The following is a 12,367-nucleotide window of genomic DNA, read 5'->3' on the forward strand; positions in this document are numbered from 1 at the left end:
AAAAACTTTCAAATACAATCAAAATGTGAATGGGAGTAATAATGTCCATATAATGTGATCCCCATAATTTAAAATAAATTTTCCCTTCTAATTTATTAAAGAAGAGGTAGTCAATATAATCAAGTTGTGCAAGTCAAGATGAGTTTTATGCAATGCACAGCTAAGCTTCTAGATTCTTGGTTACACAATATGATGGACAGTTAATACATAAATGGGGTTATTAAGAGCTGAAATGCAGATATAATCTTCAGGTAAGGTATAAATGGAGAAGTGGGCCTTCTGGAGAAAATAGCACTTCTTCCTGACCTGTCCTTAAACTTTTTCTCTATTTGGTGTCAGTGGTCACAATCAGATAGAAGACTGTGCTAAATGGATAGCTGGGTAGATGAGTATTCTCCCCATTAGTTTTAGCTTTGCAATGCAGAAAAAATAGTCTAAGCAAGGAGTAGTCACTGATGCCATGAGACAGTGCCATGGAATGGGAATCAGCATAGTGTTAGCTGGATGTTCCACTTCTCTCACAGCGTTTTCTCTGTGGTCAGGGAAACCCTTCACCCTAGTCCTGATGGGCAGCAGGAGCAGTTTTTTCTTGTTTCCTATGGTCAGAACCACAGATTGTTTTTTTGTCTTGCTCCAAGTGTGGTGATCTAGCACGAAGTGTAAGGCCCTGCTCAGCTTGGTGTGTTTAGGGGAAGGTAGTTGGATTTACTCTGGGCTACCACAGGAGAAGCAACAAAAGTCTCAGGAGGTTCAATAGCAACTTTATTTGCAAACTTTAGAACATTCTGATGGAATAATGCACTTAGCAAAGACTAATTTGTGCCTGCATTTTGCACACAGCCAGAATGTTCCCAGAAGGTCCATGAGGTCAATCCTCACAGTGCTGACCAGTGTCTAACTTTTCAAATGCACAAGTGATACATAGTGCAGTGAGAGGGCTCAAGGGGGTAGGGAGGGGACCCAGCACCATTCACCTATGCAGAGCTCACCCTGTTCTCTTACCACTTCCTATGTGGTTGTTTTGAGACAGTAAACCATTCCTCCAGTCTCCTACACATGGCTGCTCTCAGATAGAACCTCTAGTATGTGGCTACATACTTTACTGTCCTTTTCTCACATCTCTTGACCTGCTTTTCATTATTCTAACTCTCTTTCTATGCCTTTGTGTCCTCCTTTGTGTTAAAATCTAGCCATGCTTACTTTTTCATTATTTTCCCAGCTGTGCTACAACAGTACCTAAATGTGTTATTTCTGAACACATTACCTAGGTGATCTCTATTTTATATCGCCTTGCTGGTATGCTTACCTGGCCAGTTGGTCTTGCAATGCTTCCTCCCCAGTTCATCCCTCCACAATTCTTCTGTTCAGATTCCTGTGCAGTTTGACTGTCTCTCCCTTTGACCTATGAAATCCAGCCAGTCTTTGTGGTACTAACTATATCTCATATTAACATATCCCTGGATTATTTGTTAGGGCAGTTTCATGTCCAGTAGTTTTCCATGCCCAAGCCACTTACTTGTGGCTCACTTGTGGCTTCCAGCCAGGGACAAGGATGTGCCGTAATAATTTGCCTGCAATCCCAACACAGCCATTGCCATTTTTTACTTAAATCAGTTTACCAAAGTGCTTTCCAAGTATTTTTTAAAATGTTTACAAGATTAAGTTGATATTATTCTAAGTATAAATTAATTGAATTGATCCCACCACCTTTCCAACTTGATAATTATTAAAGTGGTAAGCACAGTAAGCACAGCATTTCATTCTACGAAGGGCGTCTTATTGAAGGCCAGATTGGAAATTTCTCTCAGGGAAGGACCATGTTAAATTCCAGACAGTGAAATTATATACTCACCCATGAAAGAGCTCTGTATTGAATGTCCATGAATATCTGCTTTCTGCATTAGTTTACTAATGATGACTTATTGGATGTCAGTGGAGAAAAAGTTAATGGCAAACAAATGTGAAAATCACAGAAATTATTATTTATATAAGGTTCATTTTATATTTGTGTATGTGAATCTTCATTCTGTAAACATTTTGTCTTTGCTTGCCCCCTCAAACTAAGATGAAGTGATATATAAAAATGGGATAGGAGCTAAATTATTAAAATATTCTACTATTCTACTTCATTCTAGCATTTTTTTCAGAAACTCTTAAGTATGCTAAAGGATTAAAGAGATTCAAATGGGAGCAGTAAAAGAAGGTTACTAATTATGCGGGAAAAAAGTTCTGGCTCAAGAGCAGCAAAGGATTGAAGAGTAGAAGAACAACCGAGAATTTATGTAATTTTCACATACGCCTGCCCTTATCCCTTCTCCCAAGGATCTGCTGCTACTCACGGTTAAAAGCTGTGTACTACTGGCCCAGGCTGATCTTTGGACTAAAAGAGTATATTAATGGTAATATTCTTATGGTTTAGAGAGCATTCCTCCTTCAATTCCTCCTTCTTTCTGCCATCGTGTAAAAAGTCTTTGAAATTCCCATTACAGGATGTTTTCTAGAGAAAGCATGTTCAGCCAGATAAACTTTCAAGTGGTTGGATTTATTTCCAATATTTTTATTCAGCAGTGTAACTTCTCTTCCTCAGACTTCTAGCAAGTTTTACTCACACTGTATTTGAAACACAAAAGAAACTGCAGGTTATCTTATTTCTGATCAAGAGTATGACTTATATCACAATTTAATTCTGCCATATTCCCATTTCCTTTCAAAATAATGTCATTAATATTCTCAATATGCTTTTGCTCACAGGATAAACTCTTACTTTGTCCAGGCCTTCTGCCAATGCAATTCATTGGGTCAACTTCAGAAGAACATTGGCATTAAAATAAGCACGCTGAGATCTGTCCATATTAGTATCTCTGCAGATGGCATCTGCATGATAAGGATTTTTTTGTGAGCAAATGCATAGTTAGCCCTATTTAAACCTTGCTCTCATGGCAGTATTTCAAGACTAACTTTGTAATGTTTAGCTATGTCCTCAGAGAATAAGCTACCAAGTGAGAGCTGAATTCTATGTAGAAAGTCTGCTGAACTGACTTGTCATTTTTTCAAGAAGCATCCAGCTCTTGAAACCTTTTGTCTGTACTGGATGTTTTAAGATGCTCCATTTTAATTAAATTGTGGGATAAACATGCTGTGTGTAGACCTGTTTGGCAATAGTTCAGGTTAGATGCTTTCACTTCTCTCTGTCTTAAAACCTAGTATGGATCTTCCATCCCTGTTAACATTTCACATCCTCTGTGGTACATCGAACAAACCAAGGCAGAGTAATTCAGTCTTCCAGTAAATAAATATTTATACTCTCACTGACAGCAGCCAAAATTAATGTTTAGAAAGACATGGACCTGATACAGCAGGTCCAGAGGAGGGCCAAAAAATGATCACAGGGATGGAATGCATGTCCTATGGGCACTTTGAGAGTTGTGATTGTTCAGCCTGCAGAAAAGAAGGCCCCAGGAAAACCTTATTATGACATTTCAGTACTTAAGGGTGACTTATAAGAAAGATGGGGGCAAACTTTTTAGTAGGGCCTGCTTTCATTAGGACAAGGGATAATGGTTTCAAACTATATGTATTTATGGAAGAAATATACAAAATAATGTTTTTTATAATGAGGGTGTTACTACAGTGGAACAAGTTGCCCAGAAGGAGGTATGTGCACCACCCCTGGAAACACTGAAGGCCAAGATGGACAGGGCACTGAGAACCCTGATTTAGCTGAAAATAACTCTCCTTATTGCAGGGTGGTTGAACTAGATGAACTTTAAACGTTCCTTCCAAAACAAACCATTTCATGATTCTATGAATATAGGAATATAAGTATTTATGGATATTTTCTTAAGCATAAATTTTTGTGATTCAAAATTACACATATTGAAGATTATATCTTTGGGTTTAATAATCTTGAATTATTGTTCTTCTAAAAATATATCTAAAAATGTTTCTGAAGCCATGTGATCTTTTGGTAATCAAGCATCATGTGGAAAAGAATTCCATTACTTAATCATCATCATCATGTGAAGAAGTGAGTCCTCTTGCTTATTTTGCATCTACCACTTAGTTTAATTTGTTTGCTTTATCGAGTAGGAACTTTGTACTCTGTTCACCTATTGAGTGCTGCTGCTCATGATAGTGTAGATTTCTATCTCACCTGTTTTTCATGCTAAAGAGTTTATCTAGTTTTATCCCAGTTTATCTAGCTTTTCCTTCAGTGAAGGCTACGTCTGGGATTGTTCGTACCAGATCAGTGAAATGCTAATTCCCAGATGGCAGCTTCTGGAAGAGACATTTTCAGGCAGTTCCAGTCCTTCTTGTGAATCATTCTTTTCTTTTTCAGTCTTTTCTTCCCTCTCCCTATACAATGACATTTTTATGTACTTGTCCTGAACTACTGCTTCTGCTTTGTATGCACACCCTTAAATTATAAGCTTTGACGACTTTGTAGACTGATTGTTTTTCTGGTTAACTGTCTACAGTCAACACATTATGACTCCCACTGGCAGTCTCAGAACTAATAAATGTCTTAGATTTGTGTATCAAACAGCTGTTTTAAGGATCCTTAAACAGTTTCAACCTCTGTTTCTATTTAAATAAAGCAGTCATTGTAAGGAACAAATCCAAAGGAACAATGTGATGATACCTGGAGTACACAATTCTTAATCCTTTCAGATATATTTTCAATGTGCAGAACAAAAAACAGTCACTCCCTCTATTTTGTAGCACAGATCACTTAAAAAGTCCCATTGATTATTCTGTCATGGCATGACTTACAAAGTTGCCTCTATTCTTGATTGTCTGGAAACTGGATCTCTGCTTCATCCTGAAAGAAGACTCACCGTTCACTGTCTCAGACTTCTTTTAAAACTGTGTGGGTCTGTGAAACAAGAGAGAAAAAAGAAGACTATGTACCTGCTGGGGAGTCCATCTGTCAGGTGGTGATGCTAAATTAATTTTCTGTGTAAAAGTACAGCTCTTTTTCTCTGGTGAATAAGAGTTCTTCTGGATTTTCAGATAAAATATCAAATTTATTTTCTTACTGTGTAATGTTGAGTCTTTTTTTTTTTTTTTTTTTTTTACATTGTTACTTTTTGTTTAGTTTAGATTTATTCATGTTGCTTTACTATTTTCAAGGTGCCCCTGTGGTTTTCAAAATCTGTGGGAAGTATGATGCTTCAAATCAGGCACCCACTTCTGGAAGAGCAATTCCTAGCATGCTAAACTAGGCATCAGTGCTCTAGATACAGGGTATGCAGGAGAGGACAGCTCTCACATGCAGCTTGCAGGAGCTGGCAAAGAGCAGTTGAGAATCTCTTCCAGCAGTGCTTAGATGTCACCCTAGAACAGAGGTTACCTTTCTATAGAATCAAGGTCCAGTCCAGCAGAGGCCTGGCCTCACTTCCAGCCCTGACATACCCAGCACCTCCCTGGGAATAGGTTTCTGGCAATTCTTATTCTTCCTGTCATAGTTATTTGCTCTTTAATTCCAATTTAAAATTGATGAAAGGTCATGAGAGTTGATATTGACAACTGCCTCAAATATTGAACATTTCAGGATCTTGAGGATGTGAACCTTATTTTTCTTTAATTTTTTTCCTAAACTTAGATTTCTGAGATTCACTTGCATATCACTAGTTGTCCAAAGGTTTTGCTTCATGCCTGCCCAGCTGCTCTGATATTCACCTGAAACATGAATAGTAGGCAATCTTCACCTATACATTAGGTATTCACATAACTAAAAAATTGCTTTCAGTTTCTCACTGGTGTATAATAGGGTATCTATTTCAAAGTGTTTCCTCTCCTCACTTTTATAGTAGTTGGTCTTTTTATTATCAGAATTTTTATGCTATAGAGGTATTAAAGTTTTTTGCTACATCTGAAGAAAAACAGGAAACAATTACATCTAAGTTGTATTTATTCCCATTGACATAGCTGCTTTCTTTCTCTAGAGGGAAAAATTGAATTTCCAGAGATCTTGCTAGTCATAAAACTGCTGAAGCAAGGTCAGGCATTTCAATGTGGATATAAAATGTTAATAAATGGGGGGCCATTGTCCCACACTCAAAAATTTATGCACTACCTTAATATAGGATCGTTCTTTTCTTGCTTAAATTCACCTAGTAATTTCTGACTGCATTCATTGCCCAAGGATATATTTCTTTACAGTTAAATATCCACTAGCTTAATATTTTGATAGAAGAAATGCAGAATGTCATTTATAACCTACACAATAGTAAGTGAGTAGAAATTTGCCCCTTGGAAGAAATGCTACAGAGTATATAAAAATACAATATTCGGTTTCAATTACTTATGCTGAACAGCACTGGAAGAAATCCCAGTTGGAATTCTAAAACCATTTCAGAGTGTCTTCATTCTTGCTCCTCTAAGAACATAAAAGCAATGATGCATTGATAGTCAAGGCAATGCAAGATAAATGCAGTCTTAGGAAAAACCTTGAGATAATCAAAGTAAATTTTGAGAGCACACACTTCTCTATATTTTGTACAGTTCCAGACATATTGTTGTAATAAATATCTTTCCCATGACATCAGTAATTGCAGGAGCATGCAAGTAAAATGATCATTGCCCTCTCCTCCCACCCCGTTTTACTCTTTAAATAGATCTTTTAGAGATCAATGTAAATCAATCAATCAAAAAGATTGAGATCAATCAAAAAGAGGACTGAGGGTTTGACCATAGTTTCTAATTGCCTTCTCAGGGTAAAAGTAAAGGATATTAAATAAGTGTTTAATCTAGCAGCAAACAATACTATGGGTACAAAAGATGTAAAAATTCAGGAGAAAATACTTATCAACATTTTTTTTTATTCTTTTTTTTTTTTTTTAATGTGGAGTGAATGGCCAGTAAATGAAACCATGAAGAAAAGAGTAAATGCCTCGTATCTCAATGTCATCAAAGCCAGACTGAATGCTTCTGTGAAAAATCCCAAGCACTAGGTCTAAGTTGTGGCCTTGAAATCAAAATTAACCCATGTGACTGGCCCTAATCACTTGTGCCTTTAAAACCAGCTTTTCCCTCTAATTTGCATTTCTACCTTGTCTTGTATAATGCTGATAGTTTTCATTAACCTATTGAAATACTTCTTCAATTCAAAGCAATGTATGTATTTGACAGTGATAAATGCGCAAACAAGGCTGGGAAATACATATTTTCATATGTATCCTCTAGTTTGGATAAGTAGATACATGGATAAAAGCTGAGACAGGCCAAATAAATTTAGCAGAAGCATCTGAGGACATAATCAGCAGAGTCTGCTGGTTATGCAGAATTGTAGAGGTTAACACTAAGAAAAAAAGTAAAGCTGGACACAAGTATAAGTTTGGACAGAAGTGGTGGAAGAGCAGCCCGACAGAAAAGGATCTGGGGGTGTTGGCTAAAGAGGAGTCAGCAGCGTGCCCCCAGTGAACACCATGCTGGGGGCAAGTGAAACACAGCATAATTAATTGGTCAAAAGGGGTAATTATGCAACAGTGCTGGCAACTGGGGGAAATGAGGCTGAGCAGCAAATTCTTTGCTCTCTACAAACACCTGAGGAAGGCAAGGTGCTGATCTCTTCTCTGTGGTATCCAGTGATAGGACATATGGGAATGGTTCAAAACTGAGCAGATGAGGTTTAGGAAGCATTTTTATCAAGAGATATTGGTCAAACACTAGAACAGGCTTCCTAAGGAGATGATTGATGGTTCCAAGCCTGTCTGTTTGAGAGGTACTTGGACAATGAGCTTAATAACATTCTTAACATTTTGGTCAGTCCTGAATTGATTCAAGCAGTTGAAGGAGGACATGGGACTACTGGAGACCATGGATATGATCAGAGGGCTGGAATACCTCTCCTATGATGACAGGTTGAGAGAGTTTGGTTTGTTCAGCCTTGAGAACAGAAGGCTCTGAGGCAACCTTAAAGCACCTTAAAGGGGGGCTGCAAGAAAGCTGGAGAGACTTTTAAAGGACATGTAGTGATAGAATAAGGGCAAATGGCTTTAAACCAAAAGGAAGTACATTAGATGAAATGTTAGAAATTCTTTAGTGTGAGGCTGGTGAGGCACTGGAACAGGTTGCCCAGAGAAGCTGTGGATGCTCCATGCCTGAAAGTGTTCAAGACCAGGCTGGACAAGGTTTTGAGTAACCTGGTCTAGAGGAAGATGTCCCTGCCCGTGGCAGCGTGATTGGAACTAGATGATCTTTAAAGTCCTTTCCAACCCAAACCATTCTATGATTCTGTCATTCTATGACTGTTGTAGGACTCTTCCAACTGAAATAGTTTTTTCCACTCCTTTTTATTGTGTGACCTTCATGACTCAATGCTCAGCTCACTGAGGCAATCTGCCTTCCCAACAGGAACAGAAATGGAAAGCCCCATGAAACACTCATCTTAGATGATTTCACACAGCTCAGTCTCCTAGGAAAATACGGGTAAGCAGCTTTTCCAGTCCATGCACAGTTCTTCATTGACATAATGCATGAATCTGAAGCAGGGCCATCACCTCTGGGTTACTGTAAACTTCCAGACATAGGTATCACAAGAAACATCATACTCATATTTGTATTCCATCAGTCTAAGAAAACAGATCTTCTTGCAGAACCACTCTATATCTCAAATATTGAGCTGCCTGCCTTTGCAGGAATAGCTCAAATTGTTCGTGTGTGAAGAAATGCCCTCATACAGGCTTAAATATATACTTTTACAGGAACTTGATCTCAAAGTATGGCTGAGTGGAGCACTTGGTGCTTAAAATGGCAGCAAACTTGTGTTAGTGAAATTCACAGATAGATCCATCCCAAGCAATTCCTTTTATCCTTAACTCTTTCACACTCCCATCCTTGTAATCTCCCTACCTAGCTGCCTACAGATACTCGATCTTAAAATTCAAATAGTTATGTTGTTGGAGACACCTTTAATCCGCTGACACCTCTACTTCTCTGACACCTCTAAATATTTTTCTTTACTGTTTGCCACAGACCCTGGAGCACCGTCCCATTCCTGCCCCTCCCTCCTCTCCTCCCCCCAATCCCAGACGGTATCTATTTTTTCTTATCTTCTGTCCTCTTGTCTTTTTCCACCTCCATATATGCATCTAGAGACATACACACTATTTTTGTTTGGCTGTGGAAAGTTTGCATTTTCAGTTCCTTACAAAGTATTTGAAAATATAGCATTTCTTTGCATTAATTAAAGGCCATAAAATATCCCAAATTATGCCTTAGAGAAAAAGGCAGCAAACACTTTTGAAAGTACCAGCTTGTGGTCACTGATGGAAATCCAGCCCCTTAGCCCAAGTGAAAGGGGCATAGCCCATGTATCTGGAATCACAGTTCTGTGTTCTCTTGGTTAGATTGTGCTCCTGTTATTAAACAAACTAATAAAGTCCTCCAAGAAAGATGAAGCTATGGTTGGTTGTTTGGGCTTTTAAAAATTATGATATCTACACATTGTGGCATCTCCCTATGGCCACAGACTTGCCAGAAGTTACACAGAAAAAAGGACTATAGTCTGTCTTCTTTCAAATGTCACACCTGCACTGTGTGAAGAACTCATGGTGACACTGAGGCCATTTAATTTTGGACCATATATTCCTAATATATGGCAGAGACTAATAACTTTTAACAGTACCACAGATACTGGGAGGTCCCTTGTTTTCCTTGGGCAGCCTTGGCGAGGGGCAGGAGCTTGTGGGCACACGTGGCTAGTGTGCTTTGTATGCCTTTTGTGCCTTGCATCGTGTGGTTTTTGTGCTTTGTGTGCCCTGCCTGATGCTGGCTCTGGCTCCCAGTCCGGTGTCGCCATACCCAGCCCTGGTGCCCGGGCTGTGTGTTGTGCGTGTCTGTGCTGTGTCCGTGAGGCTGCAGGGCACAGCGGGAAGGGGAGCGCTCCTGAGAGGGAGACCAGCGCCTACGGCCATACCACCCTGAGAACGCCCGATCCCGTCTGATCTCGGAAGCTAAGTGGGGTCGGGCCCGGTTAGTAGCTGGATGGGAGACCGCCCGGGAATACCGGGTGCTGTAGTCTTCTTTCGCCGCGTGCCGGCGACTGGACGGGAGGGCCCTTGTTTTGCCTGGGTAGCTGTGGCGAGGCAGAGGAGGGCGAGGGCACGCGTTACGTGAGTGCCTTGTGTGCCTTGCATCGCGTGGCTTTTGTGCCTTGTGTGCCCTGTGTTTTGTTAGGTCCGGCTCCAGGTTCCTGGTGCCCGTGGCCGTGGGTGGCCCTGTTTTCCCGTGCCGTGTCCGTGAGGCGGTGGGTGAGGGCGGGAAGGCGCTGGTGTGAGCTCGAGGGCGCTACTGAGGGTGGGAGTGGTGCCTACGGCCACACCACCCTGAGAGCGCCCCATCCCGTCTGATCTCGGAAGCTTAAGCGGGGTCGGGCCCGGTTAGTACTTGGATGGGAGACCGCCTGGGAATACCGGGTGCTGTAGTTTTGTTTTGCTGGGTGCCAGCGACTGGACGGAAGTCTGCAGAAGTGCAGAAGACTCGGCACCTAAATCATGTAGGACTTTTCTTCTAACGGTAGTATCCTGGTGATTACTCAAAGCTGTTTTAAAAGAAAATACAGGACAATGTCCTGGATTCCTTCTTTATGTTCCTAGAAAACTTTCTGTTAAGCTGCCTGCCTGTGTCTTCACTATCTAGCCTGAGACATGGGTGACTAATCATATTAATTAAGGCAGCATTATGATTAATAGCTCCTTGTATCAGTCAGAGGTAGATAACACAGCTAAACAGTTCCAGATGTCCAGCAAGTCTCCACACTAGCCTGGCGAGCACACCTAACTCTTGATTTTGCTCAGATGTTCCTAATGTTCCTTTGCAAGTCTCACCTAATCATCTCATCTCTCAGACACAGGCACTTCTGGTGTGCTTCTTACTCTTTTAATTTGTCCCAGTCTCAGCTGCTAGTCTATAGATGTGTACCTTTCTCATTCCAGCTGTGACCTTCAATTGTGAATGTAGTTTCCACATGTGTCGCTGTTGGACACGATGTACAAGTGTGGATTCACAGCACACACCAGAATGAATTGCTAGGGAAAGGGCCTTTATTCTCTGAACTTTTCAGCTTTTGTTGGGTCTTACGCTACAGGTTTAACATGATTGGTCAAGGGAACATGATGTCTTGTCCCATTGGTGGGACAAGAGAAAAACACACTATCTACAGTTATACAGGACTGTTTTGAGAAAGTAAAATTGTTTACAAATGTTGTCCTTGAGTGAAATATCTTCCAAGAAACTTTCCCTTGGGAACACATCAGCCACTGACAGGTTGTAATTCTCTCAGGCTCTCAGAGAAAATCATGCATTTAATCTTCAGGACAAAAGGGACTGTTGCTGTGCTCTTTGGCCATATTATCATTTCAGTCTTTATTATAAGTGCATTAACTCATCAGAAGGTCTTTGGAGTCAGTGGTCATGGGAATAACAGGAAAAAAGCCATCTTCTCTCACCTAGTGGCCATGCAGGACAGTGTTTCCTACCCATCTTTTTTAATTTCTCAGGTTTAAATGAGTCAGAATATTTCTACTCTCTGCAAATGATAGGTTGTACCATCTGAACAGTCTTTCAGTCATTTCATTAGGCTGAATGTTCTTAATGCTTGCACAAGGAGATCACTCAATACCTATTTTGGGATGCCATGTGTTGAAAACAGAACACTGTGTTTAGCAGTGGCAGAATGGACTGACATGTCAGGAGGAGACTAAAATTTTGGAAAGTGGAAAAAAAATCCTTAAATGGGTATGATATATCAAAGCAAAACCAAAACCAAACAAACAGCAAGCAATCAGACAAAAAAAGAAGAAACTTTCAGCTATTTTGTGCAATTGGACAAAAGAAACCATGAAGATTTTATGCAGAAATTGTTCTGTATTCTGAGTCACGCTAGACCAGCACATCTACTTATCTCAAGATTTGTTTTTCTGGTGATTTCCATAAAAAGTATTTATTATTGGTAACAAATTATCAGACTATAACAACACAGATGTGGCAGAGTGTTGTCTTTATTTTCTACAAACTTTGTTTCTTTCATGACTTGCAAAGCTGTGGTATCACAAAACAATTATTTTAGATGGGCAGTTAAACCTACTTTTCTTGCACAGTACTTACAAATTTTCAAGGATCTACACCCTTCTATGTGGGCTCTTCTGTCAGCTACATCTGTAATATATTTGTTAAGTGGTTTGATTAATACAGGTGTCCTATGTGTTTGAATGCTTTTGTTATGGGTGGCATCTTTTCAGAATGAATTGAGTATATCATCGTTGTTCCTTCTTATCATTTTCCTCAGTGTCTCTGTTTATGTGGGGCTGGTACAGCCATCATCACCTCATCATGTTGTTGTTCAAAATATCAGCAAATGTTT

The 12,367-nt window shown here is 39.9% G+C and overlaps 1 non-coding gene and 1 pseudogene across 1 annotated transcript; both read left to right on the plus strand.

The window, feature by feature from the left end:
• Window positions 1-9,908: 9,908 nt before the first annotated feature.
• On the plus strand, window positions 9,909-10,027 carry LOC131573919 (5S ribosomal RNA). The gene has a single exon (XR_009276299.1). It is a non-coding gene; the product is annotated as a 5S ribosomal RNA (ribosomal RNA).
• Window positions 10,028-10,313: 286 nt separating this feature from the next.
• LOC131573926 (5S ribosomal RNA) lies at window positions 10,314-10,433 on the plus strand (annotated as a pseudogene).
• The last annotated feature ends 1,934 nt before the right edge of the window (window positions 10,434-12,367 follow it).

This window comes from Poecile atricapillus, chromosome Z (assembly GCF_030490865.1).
Source record: "Poecile atricapillus isolate bPoeAtr1 chromosome Z, bPoeAtr1.hap1, whole genome shotgun sequence".
Classification (NCBI taxonomy): domain Eukaryota; kingdom Metazoa; phylum Chordata; class Aves; order Passeriformes; family Paridae; genus Poecile; species Poecile atricapillus.